The sequence below is a fragment of the Lathyrus oleraceus genome, chromosome 3 (assembly GCF_024323335.1).
Source record: "Lathyrus oleraceus cultivar Zhongwan6 chromosome 3, CAAS_Psat_ZW6_1.0, whole genome shotgun sequence".
Lineage (NCBI taxonomy): Eukaryota > Viridiplantae > Streptophyta > Magnoliopsida > Fabales > Fabaceae > Lathyrus > Lathyrus oleraceus.
The window spans coordinates 12,375,319-12,385,744 of NC_066581.1; the positions used below are offsets into that span (position 1 = coordinate 12,375,319).

Sequence of the window (10,426 nt, forward strand, 5' to 3'; positions counted from 1 at the left end):
TTAATTAACCCAAATGAAACTCAAATGCAAATGCAAATTCAAATGAAACTGAAATACAACAAAATTGAATTTGAAATACATTACATTTAACACCAATCCTTAATTCATATTAAATCAAATTCATGAAGTGTTCAATTTCAATCGCTTTGGTCAGCACACTTGTAAGTTGCTTTTAAGTGATTATGTGAATAACCTCAAGCACCCATTATGAACTTGATTGCGCAGAAAATGATACTTTGTATCAATCTTTTTACTTTTTCCATGCAAAACTAGATTCTTGGCAAGACTTATGACTGATTTATTGTCTATCATTAACCTGACTGGTTTTCTCACCTTGAACTTCGGTTCCTGCAGTAAATTCATCATCCAAACAACCTGACATGTTGACAATGCATCAGCTATGTATTCTGCTTCACAAGTTGACAATGCAACCACTGATTTCTTCTTGGAGCACCATGAAATGGGAGCTCCTAGATAATAACCATGTTTCATGTAATGCTTCTCCCGTCTACTTTGTCCCCACACCATTCTAAGTATGAATAACATATCAATTCAGCATCATTTGATACTCCAGATGGAAAAAAATTCCATAGCTTAGAGTCTCTGTTACATACCTTAGAATCCTGACTACAACTTGGTAATGTGACCACTTTGGTTTACTCATAAAATTACTTACTATTCCAATTGTATAACATATGTCAGGCATGGCATTATAGAGATATCTCAGAGAGCCAATCAACTGTTTGAAGGTTGTAGCATCTATATCCTCACCATCAGCATTAGAATTCAGTTTATGGTTTGTCTCAACAAGTGTGACTGTTGACTTACAGTTCATCAGCTTAAGCTCATAATTCAGTTGGTGCACAATGATTCCCTTATCAGAGCGTAAAATCTCAACGCCTAGAAAATATACCATGTTTCCAAGGTCAGTCATATCTAATACATTCATCAACACCTATTTTTACTTGTTTATCTCAGAAGTACAACTTCTTGTCAGTAGTATATCATCCATATAAATACACACCAGAATCACATTGCCATTAGAAGTATGATGCACATACACACTATATTCCATTTCACATTTTTTTTAATCCCATATGCTTGAAAAATGAATCAATTTCCATATTCGAAGCCCTTTGAGCTTGTTTCAGCCCGTACAAGGCTTTATGCAACTTGTACACCATCCTTTCTTTTATTTTTGTCACAAATATAAGAGGTTGTAACACATAAACTTCTTCTTGCAATGGACCATTTAGAAAAGCTGACTTTACATCTAAATGTATCAGATGTCAATTCCTATTAGCATCTATAGCAATAACCAATCTTATGGTTTTATGTCTAGCTACAGGTGAAAACACTTCAAATTAGTCTAAACCAGACTTTTATTGAAATCCTCTAACTACTAACCTTGATTTATGCTTGGAAATTGAACCATATGGCTTCAGCTTTATCTGAAAACTCATCTCACACATATGGGTTTCTTGTTCTTAGGTAGAGCAATAAATTACCATGTCTTGTTTATTTTAATTGCCTCAAGTTCTTCCTTCATGGCATTCACCCACACCTTATTCTTGAGAGCCTCATTGATGCTGATAAGTTCAGAGTCCACCATTATGACACACTGTATGATTTCCCGTTCAGAGTCAATCTCAGTATCATGCAATAACTCAAAGTCTGTGAGTTTCCTTGGTATCTGTTTAATTCTCGATGGCCTTTGAAACTGTGCAAGTTCACCTTCAGAGGTAGGTCCACCTTTAGAGGAAGGGCCACCTTCAAAAGGTCCACCTTCAGAGGTTGGATTACATTTAGAGGCTAGATTACCTTTAGAGCCAGGATCACATTCAGAGTCAGACTCACCTTCAGAGTCAGAGTCACCTTCAAAGTTAGAGTCATTTTCAGAGCCAGACTCACCTTCAAAGTCAGACTCACCTTTAGAGGCAGAATCTTCTTCAGAGGCAGAATTAGACTCTAGTGTTGACATTGCACTAGATTTGGATTGAGACATGTTCGAATCCCATGTTTATGATTCTTTTTCTATGACATCTTTGTTGATTTCAACTTTGTTGGTGACTGGGCAATATAGCTTATACGCACATGTACTGTGGTAACCTATAAGCAACATGACTCTTCTTCTGTCATCCAGTTTCCTTATAGTAGCATCTGGTATATGTTTGTAGCATACAAAACCAAATACCTTGAAATGAATCAAACTTTTCTTTCCACTAGTCCACTTATAAATATGAATTGTTTTCTTTAACTTCTTTGTTGGACATTGATCCGTTGTCGCACACGGGTCAAAAACGAGTAATAATATATAGTAAACGGGAAGCGACACCTCGAGTATCGTATCGCAAGGATTCTTGTATTATCGTTAACCTAATGAATCGATTTTGGGGGGTTTATGGTTTATGGATCGATTTAGAAAACAAAGTAAATAAGTGATTAAAATAAGCGATTATAAAATAAGTCAATCTACTGTTTTCGGTTTTCGGCTAATCACTAGTTTTTACCTACCAATTCCCTAAGCGGCTTCGGTCTCTACTCGATTCAATTTCAATTGACAAGCGCAATAGATATATGATAAATTGGTATTCCTATATTCCGAATTAAGCAAACGGATTACTACAATCGTGAATTAAGCAAACACGATTTACAAACGCGATTTAACGACAAAGCGACGAAAACGACGTTCAACAATTAGGAATACAATCATACGAATTTAATCAAAACCATTCCATAAAATATATATTAAGAAAATGAAATTTCATAGGATAGAATTGAAAGAGAACGTAATTAAATTGATAGGATAAAAACCTCAAAGCCTTGGAAATTCGGTTACAGCAAATTGACTCTAGAAGATTAGTTCCTCTTTATGATCGCACAAAGCAAAAAGTTATTATTAATAATGTGTGTTTGCTACAGTACCGCGGCTTCCCTTTTAAATAGAATAAGGGTTTCACTTATAATTCAAACTGGACCGGAAAACCTAAATTCGGCCTAACAAATGGCCCAAAATAAATTATTTCCTAAAGTACGAAACTTCAACGAATTATTTGAGACTTATGCACTCTGAATCAGCTTTTGGATTCAATGCAAAAGTTGTAGCTCTTTATCTTATATTTCCAACGCATGTTAGAACGCGCAAAACAACATCCCGTAGCTCGAGTTATTATTCAAACTGTGGACATGTATCAATTAATCGCTAAAACTGAAAATAGCAAACGAAAATAGATTAAAGGCAAACATGAACTTGAATCTAAAAACATAATAAAATAGTAAAATAAGCAAAATAAAGTAAATAAATGCCTAAGTATAATTATAGAAGAATGTGCATCAAAATGCATTGATCAGACATCTGTTAAGCATATATGCTGACATGGCAATTGCTTCAGCCCACAATGCGTGAGGCAAATTATTTTCTTTCAGCATGCTCCTTATCATGTCAATCAGAGTTCTATTTCTCCTTTCAGCAAGGTCATTATATTGTGGAGTGCATGGATCAGTCACCCTCATGCTCAATTCCATACTCCTCACATAACTTATTGAATCTGTTAGTGGAACTCACCTCCACCATCGATTATGAGGATCTTCAACCTTTGTCCACTTTGATTTTTAGCCTTCCCTTTGAACTTCTTGAATTCAACAAACACCTCATGTTTGAACTTTATGAGTGCTATCCATGTCATTCTTGTGAACTCATCCACAAATGACACATAATACTTATTTCCTCCAAATGAAGGTACCTCAAATGACCCACATATATCATAATACACCACACCCAAAGCATGAGTTTATCTTGGAGGCATTTCTCATGAGAATGGAAATCTTGGCTGCTTGCCTCTCAGTATGTATCACATGATTTCTCCGGTGCCATAATTTTTGGAATTCAATGTACTAGATTCTTTAAGCTCAGATTCTTTAAGCTTTTGAAGTTCATATGTCTCAATCTCTTGTGCCACAACTGACTTTCCCCCTTTAGCACTTCTCACACTAAGGCATTGAGTGTTTGTTGTTGCAATATTCATCTTGAATGTGCTGTTTCTTCCCAGTTCAGACTACATAATCAACTTCTGATTACAGTCATACAACTTCAAGAGATTTTCCTTCATGGTTACTGGAAAGCCTTTTTCAAGGAGCTGACCTACACTCATCAGATTGTTATTCATACCAGGAACATACCATACATCCTTAGTTAGTACAATGTTTCCATTATTCAATTTCATTTTGACATTTCCCATTCCTTCAAAATTCAGATACTCATCATCAACATATCTAATCTTGGTCTTTCTACCAGAGTCAAAATCAACTAGCCATTGCTTGTTTTTAATTAGGTGATTTGAGCAGCCAATGTCCATATACCCCCAGTCTACCATTGTTCCACCTATATTCTCATATGCCATCAATATCACATATTCATCATTAGAATCTCCTCTGGATATGTTGGCTTCTTCACCCTTGCTAACATTCTTTGACCAGCAATTAGCAGCAAAATGGCCAAACTTGTTGCAAATGTAGCACTGACCCTTTCTCTTATCAAACTTCTCCTTTCCATTATGAACATTCTTATGTTTCTTCTCATCTGAATTAGAGAGTTTTAACTTCTGAGCACCACTACTATTCTTTTTCTTGTTCTCTAGCCATGCTTGCTTCTGTTCTTCTTGACAAAAGAAGCTTTCAGAGCCTGTTCTGTCTCTCTTTCAGAGTTTGTTTCATTCAGACTTAACTCTTGTGCCTACTCTAAAGCTCTTCAATTTTCATGGTGCTAGTGTCTTTAGTGTGTTCTATGGCTACAACTATGTAATCAAACCGAGGAGTAAGTGATCTTAGTGGCTTTTCAATGATTACATGTTCAGAGAGCGTTTCTCCATAAGACTTCATCTCATCAGTGACCACAATCACTATGGAGATGTAATCAGACGCCTTTTTATTGTTCTTCATGCTGAGATTCTCATATTGCTTGCATGGGGACTATAACTTTACTTTCTTCACTGATGCGTCACCACCATAACACCGTACCAGTGTATCCCACGTCGCCTTCGCATCGTCAAGTCAACAATCTTCTCAAACACCTTCGTATCTACACACTGATGGATATAGAACAATGTCTTATGATCCTTCTTCCTCGTTTCATATTGCATATTTCTTTGCACTTCTGTTGCATTTTCTACAAACGTCGTGTAACCGTCATTGACGAGATCAAGAACATCTTAAGCGCCAAACAACACACGCATCTGAATCGATCGCTGATTCCAATTATTTCTGTCAAATATTGGAAGCTTTGTATTCAAGCTGCCATTTCTTCCATTCATCTTCGTTCTTGTGCAAATCACCCAGTTCTCATCAACACTCGTGTTTTCCAAACTCTAAGAATCAAAATCTATGATTCTCTTCGATTCCGATCTTCAATTCAATGCTAATTTAAGGAACAAAATCAATCACACACCTCACGTACACTCGTGTTTCCCGTGAATAAGAACCAGAGCTTTGAATAACAATTATTGGAGTTAACAATAATACTCTATTTATGCACAAGAGGAAGAAGAAGATAAAATAATTTTCAGAGAGTTGCAGAGAGAGAGAGAGAGAAAACAAAACTAACTCAATTTCTAAATATCAAATTCTCAAATCTGTTACAAATGTAACTAACAAAATTTATATACATTAATCCAAATGAAACTCAAATAAAATGCAAACTCGAATGAAACTGAAATACAACAAACTTGAATTTGAATTAAATTTTATATATATATATATATATATATATATATATATATATATATATATATATATATATATATATATATATATATATATATATATATATATATATATATATATATATATATATATATATATATATATATATATATATATATAATTTAAATGAATATTACTATTTTTGATTTCAATGTCCATAATAAAACCATGGTCCTAAAGTCACAATACAATGATGACCCACATTGTAGAAAACTCTATGTTTGCCGAGTCAAATTTTATCTCATCTTAATTATATTTATAGCACCGTATAGCATATATATTCTCCCCTTAATCTCACCTTCTCCAACCAACATCCTCTGTATATTATTATTTCAGACTAACCTTCATAACTCCACTCACTAGTCACTATAATGGTAGAGACCTATAAGAAGAATCATGTTCATCTCATCAATGAATTAATCCAAGGAAAAGAGCTAGCAAAACAACTCAGTCATCATATGGTTTTATCATCCCCTGAAACCAATGAATTCTTGATTGACAAAATAATTTCAACCTATCAAAAAGCACTTAGTATGTTGAATGTAGGAGGAGAAACTAAACCCATCAATCATGAACACATCATAAACCATGAGTTTAAGCACAAAGCTCTAATCAAGAAAAGGTAATAAATGTCTTATTATTTATCTTATCATAGAACTTAGTAAATACACATTACCTTAATTCTTAGTTATAATAGTTGGATCGTTAGAATGTCAGCAGTTCATAATAATTTGAATTTGTGGGGTGCAGAAAGAGTATGCCAGGTGGAAAGAGCAAGTGAAGATTTGCACAAACACAGGATTATTTAAAGGGTCTTTAGATGATGAGTATAGCTGGAGAAAATATGGTCAAAAAGATATTCTTGGAACTAAATTTCCCAGGTTAGAACCTTTCAGTTTCCCGATTAAAAATCGGATATCCTCTACGCGCAATTACGTAGACTAATCTCTCGAACTGGAGAGGACCACAATAAGTTTCTCTCCCTTAAAAAAAATTTAACACTTCTGCGTGTTCAGAACAAAGTTCGAACCTAAGATCTTTGGTTAACTTGAAAGAGATCAATTATCATATCATCCAAATGCTATTGAGTTACTAGTTTCATTTAACTTCCTGTTTACGAATTAAAAAAATTTATAAAAAAATAATATGAAAAAAATCTAAAAACTAATAGTGGTTTGGATTGCAGAGGATATTACAGATGCACACATAGAAAAGAACAAGGATGTTTAGCAACAAAACAAATTCAAAGGTCAGATGAAGATCCAACAATAATTGAGGTTACTTACATAGGAAGACACACATGCTCTCAACCTACAAACTCAAGAAGCTAGTTCCACTTTGAAAGAAGAACATGATGAAACCAAAGAGGATATTTACCATTGGTTTTGTTTTCCTTCTCTATCAATTGGATCAGAAAATGAGACAATGATGGAAAGTTTTTCTGATGCATTCATATTTCCAAAAACTTCAGAATCAAGTTTTTTTGGTTTGTCAGAATACCATTTTGGGTATAATGCACAAACTTCAGAAACACTTGATTTGGATATCTTGCTACATAGAGGGAGTTTTGACACTGATTTCCCTTTCAACACACCTGAATAAATTTTCACCTCAATATTTAAGATAACTATAGTATTATATTACTTTAAAATAGTTTATAATTTTCACTTGAAAATTACATGTCAGATAAGCAGATGAACCCAAAAGGGATATGAAATGGGGGTCAACAAAACTATGTGACAAAGGATTTGTATATAAATATGATGCTAAAATGATATTGGATGATTGTATATAAATATGGGTCATCTTTAATCTTCAAACTTACAAGTTAAACTATATAAATAAGCTGAAAACAACATATAAACTATCTACTTAGTAAGTTGAAAACAACTTATGAAAATGTCATAAAGTGTTTTTATAAGTTCTCTGAAGATACAAACCTTGCAGCTTGCTTTGCAGGTCAAAAGATACAAACAGCAGCCACCAATAGTTGTGTTTAGTATAACTGTATCTAGCAAATTTTTTAGTGAATGAGCCAAACACACACAAGTCAGAATCCACGCATAAATTTAATCAGTCATCCAATTACAAATCTTGTTTTTTTTTTTATCACTAAATCTGATAATGTATCACTTGAGATTCATAGTGATAAATAACTAATAAAATTAATCTAAATATATCTTATATTTTGTACTAATGATATTTTTAGATTATTGTGGTTTTGCTTTCAAATAATTGGTAGGTTAACTTTGTTTAGGACTATTTAATACAAATTGTTATTGTTGTTGGTCTCTCACATCATTTTGTATTTAATCTTCAATTTTATAATAAGTGACACCAACCATAAGACAAATGATTTAAGTTTATAAGTGAGTTTCATGGAGTTTAAATGTAATGCCGACAATTTTTTTTTGAGATTATAATTTAAAGTTGTGGAAAGTAAATAGGCAAACAATCAATGGATTGTAATGTCCTCGCTTAATCACTTCACTCTTCCAGACCTTGTGCTTGCGGAACATGGACTAAAATGAACATGAAGTGCATGTGCTCTAAGAAAAGAAGCTAGAGAAGCGAGTCTGGCTGAACTGGGTCAACCAAAACTCGACCACTGAGATTGATCTTATCTGTGACCACAATCACTCTAGAGATGTAATTAGACACCTTTTCATTGTTCTTCATGCTGAAATTCTCATATTGCTTGCGTAGGGATTGCAACTTTACTTTCTTCACTGATGCGTCATCGCCTAACCCTACTTATGCTGGAGGACAATGGATAGAAAGCTCCAAATAGTGGTTAATGAGTTATTTCGTGAGAAGTCCGCTATAACAATTTTGTTAGTTCACCGTGAGAGTATAAGGATTAGACCATTCATACAAGGCATCATACATCAACAAGAGAGGATAAGGAGATTCTAATACACAACCTGATCGTCTTAATATTTCTGTTAAAACTCTTATTTTGTTTTTTATTCTAAAACCTGAAAACCCCCTAATTTATTATTTTTCCTTTATATTGTACAATTGTAGGCTTGTTCGAACATAATCCATGTGGATTCGATTTTTTATTACCGCAACATTATCGGTACACTTGTCGAGAAGTCATCAAGTTTTTGGCATTGTTGTCGGGGACTGTTGATTGTAACAGGGCAACACTTTGTGCAACGTATTTTATTTTTCTTAGTTTTCATTGCTTTTTGTTTATTTTTTTTATCATAGTGCTACTGAGGTATTTTCTGTTTGCGTATGCGCGTGATCATTATTACTACCATTTGATCTAAAAATTGGAAGAACTACATGTGCTCTAAGAAAAACAGCTAGAGAAGCGAGTCTCGATGAACTGGGTCAACTAAAAGTAGACCCACCAATACTTTCTTCGAATTTTGCAAAGGAAGATAACATGGAATCACTAGCACCCCTCACTATGGGGGATTATTGTAAACAGACTGATGAAGGACAGGTTTCTAGAGAGTTTGTACCGACAGACCCCGCTAACTTTGATAATAAGACTTTTATGCTTTCAGGTCTAAGAGACAATCCGTTCGACGGGAACGCTATCAGAGATCCACTGGCTCATCTTACACGCTTCTACGAAACTGCTTCGATATGCGAACCTGATGTTGTCACGGACAACCAGGTAAAACTACGATTGTTTTGTTTCTCACTCATTAGAAGGGCAAAAAATTGGTTACTATGTCTTCCAAATGGAACCATTCGAACATGGAAGGATCTAGAGGATAAGTTCTTGGAAAGATTTTTCATCACCAGCAAGTTTAGTGAGAGGAGAGATGAGATTGTCAATTTCAAGCAACAAGATACAGAGTCATTGTATGATTCTTGGGAGAGATTCAAGTTACTACTATGTAGATGCCCAAATCATAATATGAACAATATGGAGAAAATACAAAATTTCATTAAAGGCCTCAAGAGTCAGACACATATATTGCTAGATGCTTCCGCGAGTGACACAATTAGACAAATGACCGAACCACACATAAAGGACCTCGTCAAAAAAATGTGTATGAATGTGTATCGTTCTAAAAGTGAAAGGTCGGTTAAGCTTGAAACTAGTGGCACATCTAAATGTATGTTACCTTTTGACACTCATATTGCATTATTAGCTCAAATGGAATAGTTAAATAAGCAGTTAGCTAAAGGCTACTTAAATAAAGGTAACGTGAGCCAGGTACAATCACTTAAGTGTGACTTTTATGGAGGAGGACATGAAAATGAAATGTGTTGTTTGGAAGGGGTAAGTGAAGAGGCCAAATTTGCAAATTTTCAGAAGAACAACTCTCATTCCAATACCTACAATTTGGAATGGAAGGATCATCCAAATTTTCGTTGGAGAAACAACCAAAACCAAATTGGTAACCAAGCTATGCAACAAAACCAACAAGTTTCCAACTTCCAAAGGAAGCCCTCACAGTTGGAAGAAACTTTACAAAATTTCATCAAGGCCAATTAGAGTGGTTTGGAGTAGCCTAATAAGAATCATGAAATTTTGGCTAGAAACCATGAAACTTCAATTAAGAATTTGGAGACTCGGATTGGTCAATTATCTAGACAAATAGAAACTTTGCCTAGCTCAATTGAAGGATTCACCGGTAACACCATTGATAATCCAAAGAATAAAATATGTAAGGTTGTGGAGACAAATTTGGGTTGGTTA

At 34.4% G+C, this 10,426-nt stretch overlaps 1 long non-coding RNA gene and 1 pseudogene across 1 annotated transcript; one reads left to right on the plus strand and one right to left on the minus strand.

Annotated features, from left to right (window-relative positions):
• Positions 1–6,026: 6,026 nt before the first annotated feature.
• LOC127132131 (probable WRKY transcription factor 30) lies at positions 6,027–7,744 on the plus strand (annotated as a pseudogene).
• LOC127132132 (uncharacterized) lies at positions 6,914–7,919 on the minus strand. The gene is made up of 2 exons (XR_007806620.1): positions 7,698–7,919; positions 6,914–7,351 (listed from the first exon to the last, which is right to left on the minus strand). It is a non-coding gene; the product is annotated as an uncharacterized LOC127132132 (long non-coding RNA).
• Between the last annotated feature and the right edge of the window lie 2,507 nt (positions 7,920–10,426).